Source organism: Panthera leo, chromosome E1 (assembly GCF_018350215.1).
Source record: "Panthera leo isolate Ple1 chromosome E1, P.leo_Ple1_pat1.1, whole genome shotgun sequence".
In the NCBI taxonomy this organism is placed as follows: domain Eukaryota; kingdom Metazoa; phylum Chordata; class Mammalia; order Carnivora; family Felidae; genus Panthera; species Panthera leo.
In genome coordinates this window covers 12,695,597-12,723,036 of record NC_056692.1, presented here as the reverse complement: position 1 = coordinate 12,723,036, position 27,440 = coordinate 12,695,597, and the positions used below count along the sequence as shown (strand labels likewise).

General features: G+C 39.7%; 1 pseudogene; it reads left to right on the top strand.

Moving 5' to 3' along the window:
- Nucleotides 1–8,193: 8,193 nt before the first annotated feature.
- LOC122206972 lies at nt 8,194–27,070 on the top strand (annotated as a pseudogene).
- The last annotated feature ends 370 nt before the right edge of the window (nt 27,071–27,440 follow it).

Genomic DNA, 27,440 nt, shown 5'->3' with positions numbered 1-27,440 from the left:
CGTATTTATTGCCATTTCAGTACTTGTTTCACAGTTGTTTCTGAAGATTTTTTCTGATCCTGTCTCGTCTTTCTCTCTTTCATGTTTTCATCATTTTCTTTAGTAATATATTTGAATTTGTTCCTATTCTTTGCATATTTATTTGTGGCTTTTGATATAGGTCACCCTTACATTTGTATATAACCTCTTCTGCATACAGCAGTCTATATTAAGCTGAGATGCATTAAGTTTGAACTCATTCTTTTCTCCTCTCCTCCCCATATTTAAGGTAGGTGTTATTATATTTTATATCCTTTTTGTGTGAGTCCCTTGACTGATTTTTTTACTAAAATATTCACTTTTACTGCTTTTGTGTATCCTACCTCTGTACTGTCACTTTTAGTCTCCCGTATCCACTCAAAGAATCCCTTTTAATATTTCTTAAGAGCTGGTTTAGTGGTCATGAACTCCTTCAGTTTTTATTTGTCTGGGAAATTCTTTAGCTCTCCTTCTATTCTGATAGAATATTCTTGGTTGGATAGGATATTCTTGGCTGCAGATTTTTTCCCATTCAGCACTTTGAATATATCCTGCCACTCCCTTCTGACTTGTGAAGTTTCTATTGAAAATCTCCTCCTAGCCTTATGGGGTTTCCCTTGTAACTTACTGACTTCTTTTGTCTTGCTGCTTTAAAATTTTTGTCTTTATCCCTGTATTTTGCAAAGTTGATTACAGTAGGTCTTGGTGTGCATCTCCTCTTGTTGATTCTGGCGCGAGTTCTCTGTCCATTCTGGACCTGGATATCTATTTCTTTGTCCAGATATGGGAAGTTTTCAGCTACTATTTCTTCAAATAAATTTTCAGCCCCCTTTTCTCTCTTCTTCTTCTGGGACTTGGTTAATATGAATGTTATTTCATTTGATGAAGTCACTGAGTTGAAGAAGACATGGAATCTATTCTTGTTTTGCATAACTCTTCTCTCTTTTGTTCAGCTTGATTACATTCCCTTACTGTTTCTTCTAGGTCACTAATTTGTTCCTTTGCTCCTTCCATAGTGCTGTTCATTCCATTAAGTGTTTTTCTCGTATCCTTTATTGAGCCCTTTTTTTTGCTATGTTATTCCTTATCTCTGTGTTAAGTACCTCACTCTTGTCTTCCACTCTTCTCAAGTCCAGTGATTATCCTTATGATTATTGCTTTAAATTTTCTACGAGGCATGTTACTTATATCTGTTTCATTTGGATCTCTGGCTATAGCCTTGTCCCAACAGGGCATGATTTAATTCTGAATTACTTGCTTTGTGAACACAAGCAATTCAGGCATTCATTGAGAACACCTTAGAAGATGAGAGGTAATTAAATGGGTTACTATTTGATGCTATTGCTCAACCAGAATTTCCTCTCCCTAACCAGATTTAATGATTTTGTGTATCTTCCAATAAAGGGCATATTGCATGATTATAAAGTGAAATTTTCACCTTTAAATTTTTGTTTTTCATTTTTCAATGTACATCCAAGTTAGTTAGCATATAGTGCTATAATGATTTCAGGAGCAGATTCCACTGATTCCTGCCCTGTGTATAATACCCAGTGCTCACCCCAACAAGTGTCCTCCCTAATGCCCCTTACCCATTTAGCCCATTCCCCCCACCCAAAACCCCTCCAACAACTCTTAGTTTGTTCTCTGTTTAAGAGTTTCTTATATTTTCTCCCCCTCCTTTTTTTTATATTATTTTTTGCTTCCCTTCCCTTATGTTCATCTGTTTTGTATCTTAAATTCCTCATATGAGTGGTTATATGATACTTGTCTTTCCCTGACTAGCTAATTTCGCTTTGCATAATACACTCTGCTTCCACCCACATTGTTGCAAATGGCGAGATTTCATTCTTTTTCATTGCCAAGTAATACTCCATCGTATATACATACACCACATCTTCTTTATCCATTCATCCATCCATGAACATTTGGACTCTTTCCATACTTTGCCTATTGTCGATAGCACTGCTATAAACATTGGGTGTGTCTACCCCTTTGAAACAGTACACCTGTATCCCTTGGACAGATACCTAGTAGTGTAATTGCTAGGTTGTAGGGTAGTTCTATTTTTAATTTTTCGATGAAACTCCATACTGTTTACAAGAGTGGCTGCACCAGTTTGCATTCCCACCAGCACTGCAAAAGGGATCCTCTTTTTCCGCAGCCTCGCCAACATCTGTTGTTGTCATCTGAGTTGTTGATTACAGCCATTCTGACAGGGGTGAGGTAGTATCTCACTGTGGTTTTATTTTGTATTTCCCTGATGATGAGTGATGTTGAACATCTTTTCATGTGTCTGTTAGCCATCTGGATGTCTTCTTTGGAACAGGAGCTATTCAGGTCTTTTGCCCATTTCTTCCCTGGATTATTTCTTTTTTAGGGGGGATGATGTTGAGTTTGCTAAGTTCTTTCTAGATTTTAGATACTAACCCTTTACGTGATATGTCATTGGCAAATATCATCTCCCATTCTGTTGGTTGCCTTTTAGTTTTGCTGATTTTTTCCTTTGTGGTGCACAAGCTTTTTATCTTAATGAGGTCCCAATACTTTATTTTAGCTTTTTTTTTTTTAATTGCCTCCAGAGACATGTCAACAAAGTTGCTGCAGCCTGGGTCAAAGAGGTTGTGGCCTGCTTTCTCCTCGAGGATTTTGATGGCTTCCTGTCTTATGTTTAGGTCTTTCCTCAATTTTGAGTGTATTTTTTTGTATGGTATAAGACAGTGGTCCAGCTTCATTTTTCTGCATGTTACTGTCCAGCTTTCCCAGCACCATTTGCTGAAGAGATTGTGTTTATTCCATTGGATATTCTTTCCTGCTTTGTCAAACATCAGTTAGCCAGATGTTTGTGGGTCCATTTCTGGGTTCTCTATTCTGTTCTGTGGATATGAGTGTCTGTTTTTGTGCCAGTACCATACTGTCTTGATAATTATAGCTTTGTAATTCATCTTGAAGTCCAGGATTGTGATGCCTCCAGCTTTGGTTTTCTTTTTCAGGATTGCTTTGGCTATTCGGAGTCTTTTCTGGTTCCACACAAATTTGAAGACTGATTGTTTTAGTTCTGTCAAGAATGCTGGTGTTATTTTGATGGGGATTGCACTGAATATGTAGATTGCTTTACATTGTATCATCATTTTAACAATATTTGTTCTTCCTGTCCATGAGCATGGAATGTTTTTCCACTTGTTTTCGTTTTTGTTTCTGGTGTGTCTTCTTCAATTTATTTCATAAGCTTTCTATAGTTTTCAGTGTATAGATTTTTCACCTCTTTGGTTACGTTTATTCCTACATATTTTATGAGTTTTGGTGCAATTGTAAATGGGATCAATTCTTTGATTTCTCCTGCTGTTGCTTCATTATTAGTGTATAGGAATGCAACTGATTTCTGTGCATTGATTTTATATCCTGCGACTTTGCTGAATTCATGGATCAGTTCTAGCAGTTTTTTGGTGGAATCTTTTCTGTTTTCCATATAGAGTATCATATTGTCTGTGAAGAGTGAATGTTTGACTTCCTCCTTGCCGATTTGGATGCCCCTTATTCCTTTATGTTGTCTGATTTCTGGGGCTAGGATTTCCAATACAATGTTGAGTAACAGTGGCGACAGTGGACATTTCATCATGTTCCTCATCTTAGGGGGGAAGCTCTCAGTTTTTCCCCATTGAGGATGATATTAGTGGTAAGTCTTTCATATATGGCTTTTATGATCTTGAGGTATGATCCTTCTATCCCTACATTCTTGAGGGTTTTTATCAATAAAGGATGCTGTATTTTGTCAAATGCTTTCTCTGCATCTATTGAGAGGATCATGTTGTTCTTGTCCTTTCTTTTATTGAGGTGATGTATCACATTGGTTATTCTGTGGATATTGAACCACCCTGCATCCCAGGTGTAAAGCATACTTGGTCATGGTGAATAATTCTTTGACTGTATTGTTGGATCTGTTTGGCTAGTATCTTTTTGAGGATTTTTGCATCCATGCTCATCAGGGAAATTGGTCTGTACTTCTCCTTTCTAGTGGGGTCTTTATCTGGTTTTGGAATCAAGGTAATTCTGGCCTCATCAAATGACTTTGGAACTTTTCCTTCCATTTCTATTTTTTTGGAACAGCTTCAAAAGAATAGGTGGTTCTATTCTAAGGATACAGGAATTCTATCATCCTCTAAGAATAGAGGAATCCCCTGGAAACCCATCAGCCCTGGACTCTCGTTTCTTGGCAGATTTTTGATTACTAATTTGATTTCTTTACTGGTTATGGGTTTAAAGTGTCACTTTTAAGAATTCATTCCGCGTCAGGCTCTGTGCTGACAGCTCAGAGCCTGGAGCCTGTTTCGGATTCTGTGTCTCCCTCTCTCTCTGACCCTCCCCCGTTCATGCTCTGTCTCTCTCTGTCTCAAAAAATAAATAAACGTTAAAAAAAAAATTTAAAAAAAAAAAAAAAAAAAAAGGGGCGCCTGGGTGGCTTGGTCGGTTAAGCGTCCGACTTCGGCTCAGGTCATGATCTCACAGTCCGTGAGTTCGAGCCCCGCGTCAGGCTCTGTGCTGACAGCTCAGAGCCTGGAGCCTGTTTCGGATTCTGTGTCTCCCTCTCTCTCTGACCCTCCCCCGTTCATGCTCTGTCTCTCTCTGTCTCAAAAAATAAATAAACGTTAAAAAAAAAAAATTTTAAAAAAAAAAAAAGAATTCATTTACTATACAGTGCCTGAAATTGAGTGGCACAAAACCCATGCCTATTTGCCTTACTGGTACTATTTTCATTAACATAATTATGATTTCTTGATATTGACTTGAGAGATATAAATTGCTTTCACATTTAATCAATGGAAAGGGATATTTTGATCAGAATCCATTTTGTGTAATATCACAATTACTACATTACATTTATGCAACACTGTACATGGAAACAAGTATGAAATATCACTTTTCCTTCTACTGCCTTATAAGTCACTCATCACTGCTGTCTATCAGATAGCTTAGATTAACGGAGTAAAAGTCAACTTCCATGTGTTGCGTGTGTCATACTTTCCCACATGATCACAAGTGATGTGTGATTCATTTACAGAGTGAGGAGAAAATCCAACAAGGATAGTTTGAATGAGAACCTTCCATCCTAAAATTAGCCCCACCAATCTTACTGGATGTAAAATTATAGGAAGGAAGGACACACACTTTTAGCACAGGAGAGACAAAATAGTCTAACTGTTCTCTATCTTCATGGATAGCCTTCCTGAGTCACAAAACCAAATGTGAAGTCATTGTCACTCTTCAAAGGTTGCCAAAGATACAACAACCATGAGAATCTCTAGTAGTCTTTGGTTTTGTCTCCTTTGGGGAAAACATAGCAGCATTCCTGCACACATTATCTCATTGTCCACATTCTGCCATATCACTTTCTGGTGCCTCCTCACCTTGCTTAGGGTTTTCACCCAAACCAGATCTTACCTGGAATATGCATTTTCAGCAATTTAAGATAACAATAAAGAATTTAAAATGAAACTTTTAAATGGAATCTTTTAAGAAATCAAGAGTTAGTCATAAAAGGAATGGCTACATTTATTATTACTTTCAGTGATAATTACTTGTCATTGAACTTACTACTATACTCGGGCAAGTTCAGTTTTCCCTGCTGAGGAACTTTATTGCATTTAATTCCATCCTTCCTTTGTATGGAGATACAATTCAATTTAGAATTGGTAGGGGGGGACCTTCAAATATCATTGAGCAGATTAGTCATTCCTATTAGATTTTTTTTTTTAGAATGGTTTTACATTTACAGAGCAATTGCTCGGAAAGTAGAGTCCCCACCTACTCCCTCTCCCCACCACACTTTCCCCTATTATCAACATCTTGCATGAGTGTGGAATACTTTACATTACGGTTCACTGTTTCTCTTATACAGTTTTATGAGCTTTGACAAATGGACAATGTCTTGTATATGCTGTTACTGTATCATACAGAATAGTTTCTCTGTTCTAAATGCTGTTCACTGTTCTAAACCTACCCTGTATAAAATCAGGGTATAAATTTTTAATCAATCAATACAATCAATATATTGAGAACTTACTCTCTAACAGTGTGCTACATGAGGTGTTTTGGGGAATTGCAAATAGATCGAACATACCACAAGAGAGTCTCTTATTTTACAGACCGTTTGTTCAAGACCTCACAGTGGAAGGATGGCTGTATGATTTTCCTAGGGCTGCACAATACAGCACCACCAGATAGATGGCTTCAAACAACAGAAATTTATTGTGTCACAGTTCCGGAGGCTAGAATTTAAAATCCAGATGTTGGCTGGGCCATGTTCTCTTTGAAACCTGTAGGGTAAGATCCTTCCTTGCCTCTTCCAGCTTGTGGTACTCCCAAATGTCCCTTGGCTTCTTGCCGTATCACTCTCCCCTCTGCCTCTTTGTTTACTGGCCTCTTCCCTCTGTGGCTCTTCACATGAGATTTGCCTCCCTGTGTCTCTCTCTTCCCTTCTGCTAAGTCACATTGCATTGAGGGACCCCCATAACAATAGTGATGCATCGGCACATACTGAAATGGCTTGCCAAGCTAGGTAATGGCAGAGTCAGCACGAGAGCTTGGATTTCAAATCTGCAAACCTAGGATTTTTCCCACTCCTCCTTTAAGGAGCTTGCATCCTGTTTGGACACATAAGAATCACACATACACAGAACTTAGAACCCAGTAGCAAGTAAGTCATGACTGAATGGTATGCCAAATATGCTAAGCCATGGGAATAAGCCAAGGTGGAAAAAAAATGTTTTTTTAGTATAAAGCTCAGGGAAGATTTCATGGGGTAAAGTGTCTTGAAATGAGTCTGCGGTAAGGATCAGTACGATTCAGATACAGGTACAAGTGACTAAGAAGGGCAACTAGATGAAACAATCACCAATGTGAGGAAAGGCATGGAAGGTGCTTTATTGATTACAAAACGTCAGGTACAGGTACAAGTGACTAAGAAGGGCAACTAGATGAAACAATCACCAATGTGAGGAAAGGCATGGAAGGTGCTTTATTGATTACAAAACGTAGGCTCAGCGTAGCATGGTCAGTCTTTGTCAGCTGGGCTGAATATTAGACAAGACTGTCACCAAACTACACCCTCCCTGAAATGTGCAACCACAATCCTAATTGCTGAAAATGGATATTCCAGATTACATCACAGGTCTGATTAAAAACCTGGCCACAGTGGGAGGGCACCACAAAGTTATATAAAATAATTCTCCTCGTAGAATTGGTCTCTAGTCACTAGTATTCCACACGATGTATGGTAGATTACATCATTTGGCCCTGATTCTTCACACCTTCCTATTTCCATCTTCTCTTCCATACACTGTTGAGTGCCTCCCATCCACTGCGGTTGAGTGACTCACCCTGAGACTTGACTTTGGGCTCCACGGACTTGCTTTCATCAACAGGATATTAGCAGAAGTGGCCCAGGGAGAGGCTCAAGATAAGCTTGTGCTTGGGGCTTACTCTCTGGCGCCTCCAGGAGCACCCGGAGAAGGGCGCTGCACTGGCCTCGGGCAGATGAGAAACACATGGAACTGAGGTCCATCGTCAGGTCCTAATGCCTAATCAGCCAACCTCCAGCCAGCACTCAAGGCCTCCATCGGCCCAGACCTTCATCAGAGGCCTTCAAGTAAGTCCAGCTTGGATGGGATGAACCCCAAGACACATGAGAAATTCACATCTATTTTGTATACCAGTGACAGTCCATGGTGGCTTGTTACAGAACAACAGTTCAGTGATCTACTGTGCAAGACACTTCAAAAGATGCTATTCACCTACTCTTCCTAGTTTCATGTTTTAACCATCTGCAAGCATACAGTTCCACGGTGCTTTCACATGATTGTGCAACCGTCACCTAGTCATCGAGTTTTATACTATGAAATAAAACATTACAAATATGGATGCTGAATGAAGGTCAGTGACATTCTGTGTGCTCCCTGCGAATAGAGTAATGAGCTGGATGCCAGCAGGAATACAAAAAGTAGAAACCCTTGCCCTTTTTGTGAGGAAGCTCACCAATCAAGTTACTATGATACATCATACACGTGAGGAAAAAACACACAAGAAGTTGCTCAGTCTACCAGTGGAGATTTGCTTTTCTTGCTGCACCTTCTGTATGTGAGACACTGTTAAGCCATGAGATAGATATAGGAAACTCGCCGCATGGAGAGAACTCCAGTAGAAAATGGGGATCTGGGTGAGGGCTGTGTGTGCAGTCTTCAGTATTTCTATGAACAAGCCGAACGCTGATCCTAGATCGTCAGAGACCCCAACCACCCCTCTGCTCGGCTTTCCCTGGAAACAGAGAAGCCCAGCACAGGCTTTCTCCCAGTGGGAACTTGCCTGAGAACAAGGTCCGTAAGTGAAGAAAATGGCCTTCCTACTTCTCAGGGAATGGCATTCCAGGCAGACTGACATTGCCAAAATGCAACCCCTCAGCCATTATTATTGCCATCGAGCGCCAATTGCCTCTTCCAAGAAAAAGGAACAAACAACTCTGATTCTATTCAAACTTTATAAAAAGAGCCAGGAATTTAGGAAGACCTCTAAGAGATCCTGGAGAGTAAACTCCTTTCCTGCCCCACTAAAAGAGAAACCAATTGGACAGTAAGGGCACAAGAAGCAAACCACAGTTTTTCCTTCCCAGTGTCCAGACACTGCTTAGCACCATTATGCTCTTTACCGAGGACAACAGGCAGCCATCTGCCTTGAAATGCCTTGTCTCCAGAGCAACCTGCAGAGAACTGCCACATAGCATTTTCTCTTTTTCTTTGTCTCAAATTTAATAGCATGTATATCAAAGAAAGTAGATTGTAAGTGCTTATTTATTTTTATGTTATTATATTTTTGAGACACAGAGTGTGAGCAGGGAAGGTGCAGAGAGGGATAGGGACAGAGGATCCAAAGCAGGCTCTGCCCTGACAGCAGAGAGCCCAATGTAGGGCTCGAACTCACAAGGCGACCTGTGAGATCACGGCCTGACCTAAGTGGGACGCTCAACCCACTAAGCCACCCCGGTGCACCATAAATGCGTATTTCTTAGTTTAAGGCCAGACAGTATGAGGATTTGAGAAGGACTACTGTTCCAGAAAATCAGAAATATCAAGAATATCAGGTACACAAATAGAATTATAACCAGTGGTAAAATTGGGATATCAAGGTGAAGTTGTGGGGTTTTTGGTTTTTCTTTTCTTTTTATTGAGGTATATTGGACACACAGCATTATATATTACTCTTTGGGTGTACTATGTAATGTTTTGTGTTTTTTTTACATATTGTAAAATGATCACCGCAATAAGTCTAGTTAACATTCATCTTTACAAAGAAATTTTTGTCTTTTAGGATCTACTCTTTCAGCAACTCTCAAATATGCAATACAGCTTTATTAACCACAGTCCCCATGCAGTACATTACATCCCCAGGACTTCCTCATTTTACAACTGGAAGCCTCTGCCTTTTGGTCCCCTTCACCCATTTCATGCACGCCCCCCCCCCCACTCCCACACCACTCCTCGAGCAACCAGTAATCTATTCTTTGCATCTACGAGTTTGTTTCATGAAATTCCACATATAAATGAGATCAGTACAGTATTTACGTTTCTTGTCTGACTTCACCTATTTCATGAAAATGACTGCAAAGTTCATCCTTGTTGTTGCAAATGGCTGGATTTCATTCTCAAGGTGAGATTTCTGAAAAGCCATCCCGAAGTGGAAGAGCAAATCCCCTGGAAGCCTGAGGAAGCTTCAGAGACAGTGGCGGGAAAGAGAACGAGTCCTCAGACAGCTCCTGTCTGTGGCATGGAACTTCCACGTCATTGGGTTTGTTAAAACGGAAGAGAGCGAGAGAAGAGAAAGAGAGGACAAAAAGAAAACAGGAGAAGAACATTATGGCAAGGTACTAAAGAGAAGGTAGAAACCAAAAAAGTAAAGGTGAAATTTAAGGGTGATGTAAAAGACACTTCAATGGAGTAAGAAGTTAAATACAGACAATGGAAAACCCTGCAATATTAACTGTTACATTTTAAGACCTGAAACAGCATTTAGGCAGTTGTGAGTTTTTTCAATGGCATGAAAATAGGTTTTTTTCTTCATGTATGCTGGAAATAAGATTTTAAAGAGAAGAAAAGGGGAAAAGGAGAAGAAATCTAAAGAGTGGACAGATGAGGTTCACTATAGTATAAATAGAAAATAAATTTTAAAATAGAACACATCAAGGCCATAGAAAGTTCTACAACTATTGGGGAACCTGGGTGGCTCAGTCAGTTGGGCATCCAACTTTGGCTCATGTCATGATTTCACGGTTCGTGAGTATGAGCCCTGTGTCAGGCTCTCTGCTGTCAGCACAGAGCCTGCTTCAGATCCTCTGGCCCCCTTTCTCTCTCTGCCCTTCCCCTGTTTTCTCTCTCTCTCTCTCTGTCTCTGTCTCTCTTAAAATAAAGCTTAAAAAAAGTTCTACAACTATGCTAAGAAACAAAACAGGGGAGACCTATAAAAATCAAGCCAAAAAAATATTGTCAGTGTGGGGGTGGACGAGTGTCACATTTTGCTGCCTTAATGTCCTGTGGTAAACATATTCTGTGTGCGGAGATCTCTCTCTGAATCAAGTGTCTTTTCACATGACACTTTGGCAGCTAAGCTTGGGATTACTAAAAAATAGCTATTTGGTTCAGGAAAAATTAAAACAACTCCCAACCTTTCAGTAAAACAAAGCCTGCTCTTCTTCCTGATGGATTATATTCAAGAAACTTCTTCATCTCCATCTTCATACTTGAGGGAGGGCATACCTAAATACACACACACACAATTCCTATCTTGGACCAATTTTTTCATGTATACAATACGGAAATTGTACTGGATACTGTTTTCCCTTTTCCAAAGTAAAAATAGACCTTTTCATTTTAAAAATAAATCATGGCTATAGTAGAAATGAGGAATTCTAGGGTCTCCTGGGTGGGTCAGTCGTGAGGCATCCAGCTTTGACTCAGGTCATGGTCTCACAGTTTGTGGGTTCAAGCCCCCTGTCCGGCTCTATGCTAACAGCTCACAGCCTGGAGCCTGTTTCGGATTCTGTGTCTCCCTCTCTCTCTGCCCCTCCCCTGCTTGCGTTCTGTCTCTCTCTGTCTCTCTCAGAAATAAATAAACATTTAAAAAAAAGAAATGAGGATTTCTAAAAATAAGTCAAGATAATATTCCCCACAATCAGAAATAATTACTAATATCTTCATAAATATTCTTTCAGATATGCTATGCATATATGTAAATGTACATATATCTTCATTTTAAAAGTTGTATATATTGTTTGGTAACACTTCATTTATAATATCACTGAAATATCTCTGAAAAATATTATCTTCTAGTACCTTTTTTCTCCAACCATAGATCATATAACTACACTCTCATTAATGGACTTAAAAATTATTTTCCATTTTCTGCTTTCTGAATAATTCTGTGATGGTCATTCTCTAGGTGTCTCCAAACATTTATTCCATTATTGTTTGGAGAAGTTTCTGCAAGTAGAATTTGTTTCAAAAAATATGTATATTCTAAACTTTAGTATGTATGAATTTGAGTCATTTGATCAAGTTCCAAAACCGTAAATTCTTTGTGAATTTGATGGGGATCTCATAGAATTTATAGACTAGGTTAAGGAGAATTCATTTACTTACTCATTCAATAACTGTGTACCGAGTGCCTACTATGGGCCTGGCACTAAGACAGCAGTGGACAATCCAAAGAGCCAACAGTTATGGCATAATTGCATAAAAGAGTGCAAAACAGCAAGCACGCACGCATACAATGTGAAGTCGGGATGTGGGGAGCGCTAGATAGTACATACTCTGAAGGAAAGCTAATGCCAAGTGCAGAGACAAAGGGCGATGAGGTCACGTTTTAGATAAGACAATACGAAGGTTAGTAGGATACAGATGGTCATCTGGAGGCAGCTGTGTGGTTTTCAAGGGGGAGAGATGCCAGGAATCAGAGGAGCCAGAGAGCATCTACAGGGAGAGGAGAATGACGAGGGTAAAGAGGGAACACGAGTTGAATTCCAAGGGCCTTTGGATGAATGCCAAGGAGTTAGAATTTCCTTTTGAGCGTCACCAGAATATGTTGAAGGACTCTGTAGAGGAGAGTGAAAAAAACTCTTTAAGAATATTCCATCTTTCCTTCCTGAAGTTATGCTCTCCACTTATCTGTCTCCTTTACTGTCTCTCAGTAGATTTTTTACATTTCAGTATAATCTTATTAAATGCATTAATAAATGTTTGTTTTATTTGATCACTTTTCTATATAATAATTTATTTTCATTGTTTTCAGATTGAGTGTTCTAGCTAAAGAACCTTACAGGCCCTTTTAGTACTCAATTCTATAGTTCTATGAACTTAGTGCTCTGGAAATGATTTTCAAAAGTCTCTGGATTTTGACAAGTATTTAAATGTCTAGGGAGCTGTGGAGAATGGCCTAGGGTTACTTTTTGTTGCTTTTGTTTTTGTTTTTTTGTTTTTAAGTTTATTTATTCATTTTGACAGACAGACAGAGAGACAGTGAGCAAGCAGGCGAGAGGGGTAGAGAGACAGGGAGAGAAAGAATCCCAACCGGGTTTCCATGCTATCAGCGCAGAGCCTGACACGGGGCTCCATCTCACAAACGGTGAGATCATGACCTGGGCTGAAGTCAAGAGTTGGATGCTTAACTGACTGAGCCACTCAGGCATCCCCACCCCCACCCCCAGGGTTACTTTGACTTCTGGTCCTCCTAGACCTTGGAGAATAAATTAGGGTAGATTCTTATACATTCAAACCCTATGAGCTCTTTCTGCGACAAGCCTATTACATTGACTCCTGTGGAGTTGGGTTCCCAGGCCCTTAACGCTTTCCTAAATGAAATTTCTAAGCGGCATTTCCCAAAAAGTGCACCAGAAAGCTTGTAAAAACAGCTATCCAGATCCTGTTCCTAGAGATTTCAATCCTGAAAGCCTGGATCCTGATGTGCAACAAAATTTGGGAAAGACTATCTAAGACCAGTTGCATACCTACCACATCCTTCTAACAGAACCAGGACTTCCTGTCAATATTCTAACAGTACTCAGGGCAAGTCTTGGACAGGAAGGACCTTGAGTGGAGTTGTTCAACATAATGAACTAGGTTCAGGAACACTCAGGTTCCTGATTCAGAGAAAAGCATGTTCTCCCCCATATAGAAAAAAATTACATCTGATTTTTATCTGGGTCATCATCTATGAACATATCTGTGGTCTAACAATTCTTTTGATTTCTTTATAATTTTCTAGGAAACCCTCTTGGTAAAATATAGAAAATTATATATATAGATGCATGGCACACTGGAAAGATTATGCCATGAGGTGACATTCCTAAAGATAAGACCTTCCCAAGCCGAGACAAGTAACTTACTTTAGTGAAATGACAATGGGTTAGGGCATCAGAAGGCCCAGGTTCAAATCCTGACTCATTTAAATTTGTAAAGCCTCAGTTTACTCAGCCGTTAAATGGAGTAGTAACATGAATGTGTCTCATGGAGTTGCAGTGAAGACCAAATATGAAAATGCATTTTAAAGTATTGCATGAAGGACTAAACACATACAAATTATCCTTCCTTTTAGATTTCTAGAAGTATGTGTTGTTACTTCACTTCTCAGGATAGAATGCTCCCTCTGTCCATTCAGCCTCAGGATGGGGTCTACCAGACATCTGTGACTTGGATGAAGGATGTTTCAAAGCTGACATTCCTTTAGGTGATTTAAAACCATAAAGCAAACATCTGAGAATACTGAAATGTATTTATAATGTGGGATGGGATTTATTTCATTGACTGTTACTCATATGAGAATCACACACATACACACACACACCTGCACACAAACACAAAGATCAAGTCATAAAACCTTTGGGGAGTACCTGCTGCCTTTCTCATACTTAAAGCACAGGACTCCTAAGATATTTGCGATCTAGATGTAACTACCATTCTTGTAATGCTTGCAAAGGTCCACAGAAAAAGTACAAAGAAACAATGACCCAGGAAACCCAACTTAATTATTTTGTTCCATACCTGTTCACGCTATGTGTAACATACTATGTTAAGAACGACAGGGGAGCGGTGCCTCACTGGCTCACCCTATGGAGTATGTGACTCTTGATCTCAAGGTTGTAAGTCTGAGCCTCACATTGGGTGCAGAGATTACTTAAAAATTAAAATATTAAAAAAAAAGAACAATAAGGGATATAGAGAAGCATGAACTATCAAAGACGTACACCTGCAAACATTAAGTAGTAATAAAAAAACGTAAACAGTAGGACCAGAGGATATGACACTAGAAGCAACAAATCAGCATCCTATCTAGCTGCTATGGCTCCTTAATGCTTTATGTGCACAGTAGGGACATTTAAAAAAATTCATGCTCCCATCCAGAGAGGAGACGGCATAAGCCCCTCCTGCAAGAATGCCTTTGATTAAAGCTAACTCTTATTACATTAAACTTCAACATTTGAACATGGACTTTTAATGATTTCACTTCCAAGGCTTTCTCTGCCTTCTTGTCACCTGTGTGAACCTCTAATCCCACTTTCCAACCTCGTCTCGCCAGGACGAAAAATGCACTCTGTACACTAGAAGTCCAGAGCATGATGAAAATTAATGACAAAACACAGAGAAGAGAGAAATCAAGAGAATAATGTGACTCTGATGAATAAGCAGAATTGACCAAATAATCAGAAACTTGAAAGGAAGGTTTTCCTTGAAAGTTGATTCTTTTGTGTTTGGCTAAACTATATATATCAATGGTATTTCCTCAACTCAGAGTGCAACTATCAAAAAATAATGTTTAATGGTAAAAAGTTAATTGGTGCAGAGTTCAAACCTCAGCTCAGTAAGTGTTGGCTTTGGGCAAACCACTTAATCAGATTATTTAGAGTCTGGTTTCCCCTTGATGGAAGCTACCACTTTTTAATTGAGAGAAAGCAAAGTAAACTTTGTCAGACAATTTGAACTGATCTGGGAGGCACACTGTAATCAGTCAAATAAGAGTCTAAGGTTAAGCAAAGAAGAGCAAGTAAGTCAACCTCAAAAGGGTTTAATTTTGTTTAAGTATATTTTTTTTTTTATTTGAGAGAGAGAGGGAGAGAGTGCACACAAGTGGGGAAGGGGCCGAGGGAGAGAGAGAGAGAATCCCAAGCAGGTTCTGCACTGTCATCACGTAGCCTGACACAGGGCTCAAGCTCAGGAACCACATAGATCATGACCTGAGCAGAAATCAAGAGTCAGATGCTTAACCGGCTGAGCCACCCAGGTGCCCAATCAAAAGTGTTTAAATTCTAATGAATTTTTCCCCGTGGTCTTTCCTACATGTATTCATCTCAGTCAAAAGTTCACTGTATAAAAACAGCAAGTACAAGGGGTTATTAAAAATGCAGCTTGCATTCTTATTAACTTCCCATTGCCCTTTCTTGCTATTGCTAAGGCTCCTTTTCTGGAAATGTTAATTCAGGGTTTCTGGTAACCTTGTCTCTGACAACTCTGAAGCATCTATACACAGACAGCAGGTGGTTGAGGCTGTGGAAGTTTGGAAGATTCACGAGGAACTCTCCTATTGCTCAGACCATGCTCTGAGTAGCAAAAAGAAAACCCTACGACTCATCACTTGACTGGCAAAGTCATTCTTCTTACACACAAAGAACTTGCTAAGCTTCTTCAAAAGCTACATAGCTCATAAAATCGTGATAAGATGGATGGATGAAGAGGGATCATTTTGTGTAGATTTTTGTCCTAAATTAACCTAAAATTCAGAAATCAAAAAAATTCCACAACAACAGAAAACTTTACAGCTTGAGAATGATCAGGCAAAAAAAAAAAAAAAAAAATGCCTGCTTTCTTGACATTTGTAATTAAAGGACATAGTACAGTAGGTGTGCAGTTTGGGTACCCGGCACCTGAATGTCACTGGAATTCTCCAAATTGTGCATATAAGATAAGGAAAGATTTAGATTTGGGTGTGTGTGCTTCCCTTTGGCAGGCTAGTGACTAAATAAAGTCAGAAGTAGATACAACTTATTGGCATCAACAGAAAAACCAGTTGGTACAAAATAATTTTATTTCCAATTAAATTTTAAAGGCCTAGAGAACTAAAAGCATTCACCTTCAAAAGTGTCAGCTAACCACAGTTTAGCCTTAGGTAGCTCCCAGAAGTGTTTCCTTCCATTGGTTGAGTGATCACATTTTATTATTATCCCAAAACACTGCATGATTTAGTCAGAGAACTTGGAGGTCCAGATAATCCCTTCTCCATTTTTTATTATCACTATGAACTTCAGATAGGAAACACCCTGATTTCTGTGGCTCTTATGAGTCCACAGATACTTCTTGAGTAAATAAATCGCCTAGAGGACAGTAAGTGGGTCCCCATTGCTCAGGTGGTTGTTCCTCACCCAGCAGACCTTGCACGAGGCTCTGGGTAACACCCGCTGACCTGAACTGAAGAGACAGACTCTGCAGGGTTTTTTTAAAAATAAGTTTGTATGTGTGTGTGTTTGTTTGTTTGTTTGTTTGTTTGTTTAGAGACAGAGGCAGAGTGCGTGAGCAGGGGAGGGACAGAGAGAGAAGGAGAGAGAGGATCCCAAGCAGGCTCATGCTGCCCACACAGAGCCCGATGTGGAGCTCAAACTCATGAACCATAAGATCATGACTTGAGCTGAAACCAAGAGTTGGATGCTCCACTGACCGAGCCACCCAGGTGCCCCAGATGCCCCAGATGTTCCTTCTCCTGTTTGTTGAATTATTCAGTGTAATTTAAATGGATTTCAGTTTCCATATGCCAACTGATTTCTTTTTTATTTGTGTGTGTGATAATGGCTTAGTAAAGAGAGACAGAATATGTTGATTTTAAAAAATGAATGGGTTTCCTTAAAGGAATAGCTTGAAATCTTCTAATCCTATGATTTTTCCCCCCTGGCACCTCAAAAGAGAAATGTACGTGTATTTATGTTTCAATTTTCCTTGGCTTCTGATTCCAGATGTAAATATTTATTCTCAAATATGAATATTTCATTGATATGCATCATCTAATTTTATAATTTTACATTCACAGATATCTGATAGGTATAAATGAAAATATCTACATATTTACATATCAACCTAAAGTTACATCTGTAACTTCCAATTTTGAAAACACTGACCAAATAGGAAAGTTTATTTTCATGTCTTATTTTATATAAAGTTGTATTCCATCCTTTATTGTAGATGTAGTGGAAGCAAAAAAGAGAAACACATAAATTATAAACTTGTAGAGAAGTAGAAAATGTTCATCAAAAAAGTATTGACCTTTGCTCAGTATCTCAAGGATTTAAGAAAATTATAACCGTGAATTACTGCTAATCAAACATCCTCAAAGTCCTACGGAGTTGATAGGAGTATTTGTCTATACCACACAAATCTGAAAAAAACCTCAATAAAGTCTAAACTGTAGCTAGAGTGTAGGTTGAAAGTATTTTATTTTTTTTAATGTTTTATTTATTTTTGAGACAGGGAGAGACAAAGCATGAACAGGGGAGAGTCAGAGAGAGGGAGACACAGAATCTGAAACAGGCTCCAGGCTCTGAGGTGTCAGCACAGAGCACAGCACAGAGCCCGATGCGGGGCTCGAACCCACGGACCGCGAGATCATGACCTGAGCCAAAGTCGGCCGCCTAACCGACTGAGCCACCCAGGCGCCCCAAAAGTATTTTAAATTCAGCTTCTAACTGTTCTGAACTCCACCAAATACAGGAAAGATTATGTACTATTCCCCATCTCATTTGAACTAACCCAGATATATACCCCAAATGGGAACAGTTACAAGAGTTAGAATACTGTCACTCTTGTGTTCCCTGGGTGGCTCAGTCGGTTAAGTATCTGACTCTTGATTTTGGCTCAGATCATGATCCCAGAGTCCTGGGATGGAGCCCCACATTGGGCTCCACTCTGAGCATGGAGCTTGATTAGGGTTCTCGCTCTCCCTCCCTCCCCCCACCCCAGACATACTCTGTCTCTCTTTCTCTCTCTAAAAGAAAAAGTGGAAAGTAGTTGCTCATCTTCACAGCCTTTCTCATGATGGTCATTCATAAAGACAGTGTCTACATGCATTAAATGAGATACGTTGGGGCTCCTGAGGGGCTCAAGTCAGTTGGGCATCCGACTCTTGACTTCAGCTCAGGTCATGATCTCATAGTTACTGAGTTGGAGCCCCACAATTGGCTTTGTACTGATGGCACAGACCCTGCTTGGGATTCTGTCTCCTTTGCTCTCTGTCCTTCCCCTGCTTGCTCTCTCTCTCTCTCTCTCTCTCTCTCTCTCAAAATAAATACAAATAAACTTTAAAAATAAAATGGTAGCACAAAAACAAACATTAAGATCAATGGAACAGAATACAGAACCCAGAAATGGACCCACAAACATACGGCCAACTAATCTTTGACAAATCAGGAAAGAATATCCAATGGAATAAACACAGTCTCTTCAGCAAATGGTGCTGGGAAAACTGGACAGTGACATGCAGAAAAATTAACCTCTTTTTTATACCATACACAAAAATAAACTCACAATCGAGGAAACACCTAAACATAAGACAGGAAGCCATCAAAATCCTAGAGAAGAAAGCAGCAACTTCTGATTCAACATGTCTCTAGAGGCAAGGGAAACAAAAGCAAAAATGAACTATTGGGACCTCATCAAAATAAAAAGCTTCTGCACAGCGAAGGAAAATATCTGCAAAACTAAAAGGCAACTGACGGGATGGGAGAAGATATTTGCAAATGGCATATCAGATAAAAAGTTAATATCCAAATCTATAAAGAACTTATCAAACTCAACACCCAAAAAACAAATAATCCAGTGACGAATTGGGCAAAAGACCTGAATAGACCCTGTTCCAAAGAAGATATCTAGATGACCATCTGACACATGAAAAAATGCTCAACATCACTCGTCACCAGGGAAATACAAATCAAAACCACAATGAGATAACACCTCACATACCTGTCAGAATGGCTAAAATAAATAACTCAGGCAACGACAGATGTAGTTGAGGATGTGGAAAGAGGAACCCTTTTGCATATATACATATGTATGTATATACATATATATGTATGTATATACATATATGTGTGTGCATATATATACATATATATACATATATACACATATATACATGTGTATTCATATATACATATATATACATATGCACGTATATACATATATACATATATATGTGTATATATATATATATATATCTACCTCAAGATGTTATATTGAGTGAGGCAACTCAAGTCTACAAGTATTTATTGAATATCTGCTACCAGCAGTTATCTTTGCTAAGTACTGGAATTTTCAAACAAGGCATTTCACTGCAGTTGAGGGGCTCCCAAATGACCTGGGAAAGCAGAAATATACATAACTGTAATAAAATGAGAAGGCTAACGGAAACTGCATACATTTACTCTGCAGGGGATGAGTGAGGTAACATCACAGGCTGGACCAGATCTTGAATGACCAAAGCACTTTCCCAGAAAGAGGCCTGGGGAAGGACTTTCCGGACAGAGAAGAGCAAGTGAGCTGCAGGGAACATGTGACAGTGCGTAGCATGGCCAGAGCAGAGCATGAGTGGCTCACATTTCCTATAGCACAGGTGAGGCTTGAGCAACAGAATGACAGGAAGTGAAATTTGAAGTAATGCCAGACCAAAAATAGAAACTGTATCCTACAGACAAAGGGGAGTGACTGAAAGCATTTAAGTAAAGTTGAGACACAACTGGAATATGTTTTAGTTCATCACTCTGGAAGAAGTATGGAACGAGTATGGAAAGATTTTTTTTAATGTTTATCTTTATTTTTGAAACAGAGCATGAGCGGGGGAGAGGCAGAGAGAGAGGGAGACACAGAATCCGAAGCAGACTCCAGGCTCTGAGCTGTCAGCACAGAGCCCGACGCAGGGCTCAAACTCGTCAACTGTGAGATCATGACCTGAGCTGAAGTCGGATGCTCAACCGACCGAGCCACCCGGACGCCCCTGGAAAGATTTTTTTTTTATATATTCACATGGCTTTAGGTGAAGAAATGGTAGATAGGTGATGATGATATCAAATAGGGAAAGGTTATGTTGTTCAGTTCAGGACAAAATGAAAAATAGCCATATTACAAACTAAGAGCATTTGAAGAAGCTTGTCTAATTTACCCAATTACGGATTTAATTTTCAAAATGGGGGAAAGAGGAGAAATAATCAGTCAATGTTTCATATGCAAATCTGGTTGAAGTTAAGAGTGGGTATCATTCTGGGGCACCTCGGTGGCTCAGTTGATTGAGTGTCCGACTCTTGATCTCAGCTCAGGTCTTGATCTTGGGTTATGAGTTCAAGCAACGAATTGGGCTCCATGTCGGGCATGAAGCCTACTTTAAAAAATATATAGGTATAACTCTCATTTTTCCTTGTGTGTTGTATGTATTTGATCATACATTGAAATACTAATGTTTTCTGAGTGACATGATGACATATGTCATAAGTACATATGCACATTGATAGTTAAAGCATAAACATTTGATTTTCAAGACATATTTCTGTTTCAGATCATGAGAATGCATTTCATGTACAGTTGTCCAATCTTAAAGTGGCTTTTCAAAGAAAACAGTTTCCACCTCACCTTCACTTATAGCAGCACTGAGATGAAAACACATAAGAAGCCAGGTAGTATGATCTCAGTTCCATGAGAGGCTCTTGACAGAACTCAACAACATAAAAAGTCATGCTGGGGATGTTAAAAGTGGATTGCAGGGATCCTATCTTCAAGGAGGTAACAGTGGGGAGCCAGAGAGCATTTGACGATTCTTAGGTGCCTACAAATAACATCCATAGCACAAGGTCTTATGGGAACCAAGGGGGACACCCAATTCAACTTGGGGTACACAGGATGCTCCTTAGTACGATAACTGAACAAGGTTTCAGAAGAGGAAGAGTGGAGTTGAGGGAGCTGGTGGTGGCCACTGGGCACAGGAATGGTGATGAACTCACAGAGGAGTGAGTATAAATTAAGAGTCTGTCACAAAAAATCAGGTGAAAGATTACTGCCAGTAAAAGGTGATTAATTTGAACTCTGCCAGCTGTATCAGGGATAAAGTTGAAGGAAGAAATGGAAGAAATGCTTAGAAGACAAAAATCCACAAGATGTAGAGATGAGTGAGCTGTGTACGATGGAAGGAGGGGAACTGTGCTATTTCTTTTTTAATTTTTTTTGAGGGGAGGTACGAGCAGAGAGAGAGGGAGAGAGACAATCCCAAGCAGCCGCTGTCAGTGCAGAGCCTGACCGCAGGGCTTGAGCTCACGAACCATGAGATCATGACCTGAGCCAGAAACCAGAGTCGGACACTTTACCCATGGAGCCACTCAGGTGCCCCGGAACGGTGCTATTTTGAAGCTACAGCGGTCTACACGATTTTGCAGTCTATAGTAATGTGTAAAGGAAAGACACACACTACAAACATCAGAAAAAGTCTTTAAGGGGCACCTGGGTGGCTCACTTAGTTGAGCGTCCAACTTCAGCTCAGGTCATGATCTCAAGGTTTGTGGGTTTGAGCCCCGCGGTGGGGCTCTGTGTTGACAGCTTGGAGGCTGGAGTCTGCTTTGAATTTGGTAGCTCTTTCTCTCTGCCCCTCCCCTGCTCACTCTCTTTCTCTGTCTCTCAAAAATAATAAAGGTTAAAAAAATTTTTTAAATCTCCTCAGAAAAGCATTACGCTTTCCAGAAGGAAACCAATGATGGACTGACTTTAGATATTGCCCAAGAATGAAAAATCACACCGTGTAACTGAAGGTCTGAAATAGAACTAAAGATAAATTCTTCCCAATCAAGTAGCTTTAAGCCATGTATCAGATTAGTCTTGAGAGGACAAATCTTCTGATTCAATTATTTTTAAAGCTTCTTCTATACTACAGTAACTACTGAATTGACAGCAACGTGGGCAACATGTTAAATGTGCATACATTAAAATATAATCACATAAATTAGCCTGGAAGATTGGCACTCATATATTGAGACAAATTAATACATTGTAGACAATGTCGCTCAAGAGTTAGCAATTTCCTTTAATAATTCTCCTGAGCTAAAGGGGGCTATTTCGTTCATGTGACCCTAACAGCAGCCGATATTCATAACTGCTGTTATGGACTAAACTGAGTTTTAGACCAAGCATGAGTGGTGCCCCCAGGCATCATTAGTGGCTAATGTGGTGGATACAATAAGCAAATTATGAAATCACCAGGACCTAATAACTACATGCAGGAAGTACTACTTTAACAGTAGAACGCTGTCTTTGCAAATGAACAAGGGAAGGATCGGAGTCAAACTAAGATAACCCTTTTAAATAACGCTGTAACCCCAATATATTATGCAATAAACACCAATAACATCTGCTAAGAAACAGCAAGTTACGATGTAAAATTGGTTTAAGGAAATAAATAATCAAATTTCGGTCAGACATTTGGAGCAAAGTCGAGGAAGTTTACCATATAAGTATTCTTCAGGACTGAAGTCCCAGAGCCTCTAAAATATCTGGGGTATAATTAACAATCTGATGGACACTTCTGGTCAAGATTCATACGATTACTCATCCCTTATATTTTCTATATATGCTCGATGGTTTAAAAAAGGTATCTTGATAGCAGAAATACAATTCATCTAATAGGGTAATACATTTAAGGTTTATTCACTTATACAGACAACAAATATTTACTTGATTTACTTAAAAACATGTATTAAGATTTTAGTTGAGAGGCACGTGAGTGGCTCGGTCTGTTAAGTGTCCAGCTTTGGCTCAGGTCATGAGTTCAAGCCTCATGTCAGGTTCTGTCCTGACAGCTCAGAGCCTGGAGCCTGTTTCAGATTCTGTGTCTCCCTCCCTCTCTGCCCCTCCCCCGCTCATGCACATGCTCTCTCTCACTCTCTGTCTCGCTCTTGCTCTCTCTCTCTCTCAAAAATAAATAAACATTAAAAATAAAACATTTAAAATAAAAAAGATTTTAGTTGAGGCAAGACACTTTGCTAAGTCCTAGAAACCAGTGACAGTCTTTTCATCTTTTCAGTACTGTTTTCATCAAGGAGCTTAGAGGTTGGTGGAAAAGGCAGACTTATACAGAGACAAGTTCATGATAATACATTAAGTGCAGAGCTGAAGGTCTGCTTAGGGTTCTGTGGGACAGCAGAAGAGAGAGACCCTTGGCCAAGGTGGGTCTCCACAACATCTTCCCAGAGAAAATAAAGCCTCAGCTGAATGTTGAACTAGGTATAGTACTCATCTTTTGTCAGTAGGCTACTTCCACAGTAATGCTGAAAAAAAGGTATCCCAAATCATAGTACATAAAACAACAGCTTGTGACCTTATTAAAATTTTTTAGCCCCTTCCTTTCACTGCTTTGAGACTTAGGTTTTCTGACTTTTTCCTTGCCTACGGGCCTTCCAGGGCCCTAGTCTACCAACCTGAATCGCAATGAGAAAGGGGATGATGAACTGAATCATGAGCCTTCAATTCAGACCCTGATTCCATCAAATCTCACCTCTGCCCCTCACTAGCCTTTGAGAAAGTCACATACTTTTGTCTCTGAGCCCAAGGTTCTTCCTTGATTAAGTGGGTTCAAAAATACTACTGTATGGGGGTGGTGTGAGGTTCAAATGAGATCATGAATGTAGCAGTGCTTTACAAACTACAAATATCAGTCTTTACAGTTTTTAAAAATTTCTTACTTCCCAGATTAATGATATTATTCCATAATTTCATAAGAGTATATTATATAATATCTGTGCTGGTTTATCACAAATTTCGTAGACTTTTCTTGGAATAAACTTATGAGATCATGATCCTCTTTTCAGAGATACAAAACTGGAGATAAAAAGCAGATGAGTGTTCTCTCAGCCAAAGATTTGGACCAGAATGGGGTTGGATTTTAACACACTTCTACACCTAATTACCCTTTCATACAACTAAGTCCTTCAGTTAGTAATCTGTTATGAAATGCACTCATCTTCTATAAGACTCCTTCATTTAATTATCTAAATGACCTTGTGAGAAACACAGTTTTGTTATACTCTCCATTTCATGGAGAAAGCCAGCCTGGCTAAGCACAATGCTAAGTTTACCTTTCAGGGGCAAACAACCAAAAGTAGCAGAGGTGAGCGTTGAACCTGAGCCTTTTTTCTCATCTCCTGACATCCCACAGCTAATTGAAGATACAACCAGAGCCAGAATTCAGACTTCCCACATCCTCATTCACTAACTTCTCTATGGAATCATGATGGCTATCAACGATGATGGGTTAAACTTGTACGTCCTAATCTCTACCAATTGACTTGAGGTCTTTTTCACAACTCGCATTGCATTCTTGAAGGGAAATGAGAAGTTAGGAATGTTTAATGTAAAATATGTGAGATCTTAGATACTGGTTTATTCATCTCTAGTGTACTGAGGGAAAAGAGAAGACTTTCAACTCATTAGACGCTTAATGGAAGTAATTCACTCCAGCGTTAATATACCAGTCCAGCAAAAAATCTCATCACGATTATTACATAAAATAAAGAATTTGGATTCAAAATCAAAAGGTATCAAAAACAATCACTAGGCTTATTACTGGTAAATTGTTTCAAGGCAAAACGGTAGACACAAAACAATAATTTTGCCAATAATGCATGTGACGATTAATTTCATGTATCAACTTGGGTGGGTCACAGTGCCCAGATATTGGATCCAACATTATTCTAGATATTTCTGTGAGAATGTTTTTGGATCAAATTTACTTTTAGATTGGCAGATTTTGAGTAAAGCAGATTGCCCTTCATGAAGGCAGACTTTCTGCACTCAAGAGGGAATTCTTCCAGCAGACTTTCTTTGGAAGTTCTACTTTTCCAAGTTTTTAAGAAAACTCCATAATCTTTCTCATAGTGGCTGCATCAATTTACAACAGTGCACGGGGTTCCCTTTTCTCCACATCCACGCCAACACTTATTTCTTGTCTTTTTGGTAATAGCCACATAACAAGTATGAGGTGGTATCTCACTGCAGTTTCGTGTGCATTCCCCTGATTATTAGTGATGTTGAGCAGCTTTTCATGCACCTGTTGGTCATTTGTATGTCTTCTTTGGAAAAAACATATGTTCACTTCCTCTGCCCATTTTTTACTTGTGTTGTTTGGGGTTTCCCCTCCCCCTCCCCCTCCTCCCGATCCTCCTCCTCCTCCTCCTCCTCCTCCTTCTTCTGAGTTGAATGGTTCTTGATATATTCTGGATGCTAACACCTTATCAGATATATGATTTTCAAATATTTTATCCCACTCTGTAGATTGCGTTTGTTGATGTTGCTGATGCTTTCCTTTGCGTGCAGAAGCTTTGTAGTTTAAGTTTTCTGGTTTTACATCCTATGATTTTGATTTGCGTTTGCTTTTCTGGTTTTACATCCTATTTCAAGTATTTAAGCCATTTTTACTTTATTTTTTGTGTGTAGTGAAGATAGTGGTCAGTTTCATTCTTTCGCATGTGGCTGTCCAGTGTTCCCAATACAAGCTTTTGGAGAGATTATTCTTTCCTCTATTGTACATTCTTTGCTCCTTTGTCATAAATTAATTGGCCAGAGGAAGAAGGGATAGAAAGAGTGAGAAAAGGGGCGAGAGAGCCCTGAGAGGCTGGGGGAAAGGAGGAGGTAGCAGGTAGTTAGCCTCTGCTGGACACTGCGCCCACACCCACCTGAGCCACACTCCAACCTCCCCACACCCTTCACCCTTCACTGACTCCCATGCATGCAACCTGGAAGCCAAGGGCAGGCAGAGGACTCCTCTGGGCCAGAGCCCTCACCGACAGCTGACCTGGGGTGAGGTGAGGGGCCCAGCAGCCAGCTGTCTGGTTCTTTCTTCTCCTGGGAGCTCCACACAAGCATGAAAAGGTAGGGGCAGGGAGAGGGCAGGGAGGTGGTGGGGAAGGGGATCAGGCTCTCCTTGACAACAAGGCATTCACCAAGGAGACGGACTAATGGGTCGAGCAGCTGAATGAGTGGAAACAGCTTAACCAGAACCAAGTGCAGACGCTGTGCCAAAAGGCTAAGGAAATTTTAGCAAAAGAATCAAATGTGCAAGAAGTTCGCTGTCCTGTTACTGTGTAGAAATGTGCATTGTCAGTTCCATGATCTTATGGAATTGGTGGAAAATCACCGGATACAAATGATCTATTCGAGGACGACTATGTAGACAGAGGCTCCTACTCAGTGGAGAGTGTGACTCTTCTTGTGGCATTAAAGATGCATTACCCAACTGAGTGTTGTATGGAAACCAATTTGACAATAAATTTCATATATTGAAAAAAAAAAGATGCATTACCCAGAACACATTATAATATTGCAAGGAAAACAAGAAAGCTGACAAATTACCCAATTATAAGGCTTTTATGACGAATGTCTACGAAAGTATGCAAATGCCAATGTTTGGACATATTTTACAGATCTAGTTGATTATCTTCCACTTACAGCCTTAGTAGATGGACAGATATTTTGCCTCTACAGCATGGCATCTCTCCACCCATAGATAACACTGGATCATATAAGAGCCTAGGATCATTTACAAGAAGTTCCACATGAGGACCCAAAGTGTGATCTGTTTTGGCCAGATTCAGATGATCCTAGTGGGTGGGGCATTTCATCACGGGGTACTAGCTACACATTTGGACATTCTGAAACATGTAATCATGCCAGTGGTCTTACCCTGGTTTCTCCAGCTCACCAACTTATACTGGGAGGATACAATTGGTGTCATGATCAAAATGTGCTTACCGTTTTCAGTGCACCCAACTACTGTTAACACTTGTGGGAACGAGGCCGCTATCACGGGATTAGATGACACTTCAAAATGTTCCTTCTTTACCTGAAATGATAATAATAATAATTAAAAAATAAAATACTCCTTCCTTCAGTTTGACCCACTACCTCATGGTGGACAGCCTCATGTTACCCTTCATACCTCAGACTACTTCCTGTAGTAATTCCTCCCAGGAAAAACCTGCCTTTGCATGTGGAAGCATATCTGGCTTTTTAAAGTATATATATTTAAAAAAAAAAAAAAACAGAACAAAAATCAACAGTAATCCAACTTTCTGTAACAAATTGGGATCTGTCTTGGCATTAATCCATATAGACCAAAACATACCATACCAATGATGAGCATTTAGCGCAATTTGAGACTGAAAATCCATACAACACTCTGTTCTAGATCAGTCCATCTTAACGGGTTTCCTGTTGTATTTGTAATATAGCCATTTCCCTCTGGACTGTTCAAGCATAAAAGGTAACCAACTCCTTCTTCTCCTTTTGCACTTACTTGGAAATTTTTAGTTCTAGTGTTTCACTGGC